This window comes from Trachypithecus francoisi, unplaced genomic scaffold, assembly GCF_009764315.1.
Source record: "Trachypithecus francoisi isolate TF-2019V2 unplaced genomic scaffold, Tfra_2.0 Lachesis_group6, whole genome shotgun sequence".
In the NCBI taxonomy this organism is placed as follows: Eukaryota; Metazoa; Chordata; class Mammalia; order Primates; family Cercopithecidae; genus Trachypithecus; species Trachypithecus francoisi.
The window spans coordinates 83190487-83191885 of NW_022681471.1; the positions used below are offsets into that span (position 1 = coordinate 83190487).

Genomic DNA, 1399 nt, shown 5'->3' on the forward strand with positions numbered 1-1399 from the left:
ATTTCATGCTCATGGATAGGAAAAATGATTATCATTAGAATGGTCAAATTGCCAAAAGCAGTTTCAGGATTCAATGCTATTACTATCAAACTACCAACGACATTCTTCACAGAACTAGGAAAAACTATTTTAAAATGCATATGAGTGCTCAGATTACGATGGCGGATAAGAAGCAAGACTAGCGCTAGAAGGCGTGACATAGGGTCCACAGTAGGCTCATAGGTGGGCGCCTCTCAGCAGTCGCTGTGGCTGCAGCTACTTTCTCATGGCCATGGCTGTGCTCCTCTAGCCTTGCAGCGGCCTCCCCCTGAGCTGCAGTTTGGACTTCCTCCCGCGGCCCACTTGCCTTCCCTAGCGGGTTTTTTCCACCTAGGGACGGACAGCGCCCAGCTGGCACCCTGGCTAGGACCACGAGCAGTCCCAGGCAGACTCAGCGGGAGAACGGTGCACGACATTTTTCCATTCATTGTAAAAAGAAACACAAGCTAGAGGAGCAGCAGGAGGAGGATTGCCTGCTAAAAGAAAAAAAAAAAAAAAGGAAAAAATAGATAACTGAAGCAGAGCTCTGTGCTGGCCATAATGACTGAATTCTTTGTGCACGCCAAGATGTAGAGGGGTGTGGAGTGTGGAGTAAATCCATGCACTAGTGGACTTTCTCTACCGGGAATATTAGATTCTATTTGTGAAGAAATAGATCACAGGACTGGAGAACCAGTGTGAAGTTGCCTGAAGTAAGCTTCAGGAGATTGAAGACAGGATAACTGATGAAGTTGAAGCTCACAGAAATGTTAACCACCTCCTCCTTTCTGATACTATGAAAACAGGTTTGAAGAAGGAATTTGATGAACGTTACAAAAAAATATTGAGTCTATGAGCCATCCTTCCATGGAGCTTGTTTTCTAGAAACCCCTCACTGAACTCCTTCCCAATAAGCCAAAGCCATCCTCTAATGCTAAGAACTATACAGGAGAGAGCCAAGCTAAGCATGCAGCTGCTGGCATTGCCTTCTCTCAGATAACTGAACTGTTCTTGGAACTTTGGCACACAGGGATGTCTCCTTATAATGGTTTGGAGACAGCTTCTAGCACAGAAGCAGAGATGGAACTCTAGAAACCAATTTATACACTAAAGTTGTCAAATGTTAGGAGACTCCTGTGTTCATTTATGAGCCTATTTGCATAGTATAGGGACTTGCAAGTTTTATGTAACGGGTGTAATAATATCTCCACCTGTGATTTGGGGTGGGACTCTCATTTTGGGTAGACATTTATTGAATTCGACTTTTTGCCAAGAAAGTTTGTCTCAAAGGAAACACAGTTTTCAGTGGGACTTATTAAAGAAATGTTGGATTACAATCTCTTCAAAGGTAAGTATAGAAGCTGTATGTGTAAGGGTGACT

At 43.7% G+C, this 1399-nt stretch overlaps 1 pseudogene; it reads left to right on the forward strand.

Annotated features, from left to right (window-relative positions):
* The first annotated feature begins 271 nt into the window (after window positions 1–271).
* On the forward strand, window positions 272–1110 carry LOC117078209 (annotated as a pseudogene).
* Window positions 1111–1399: the final 289 nt, after the last annotated feature.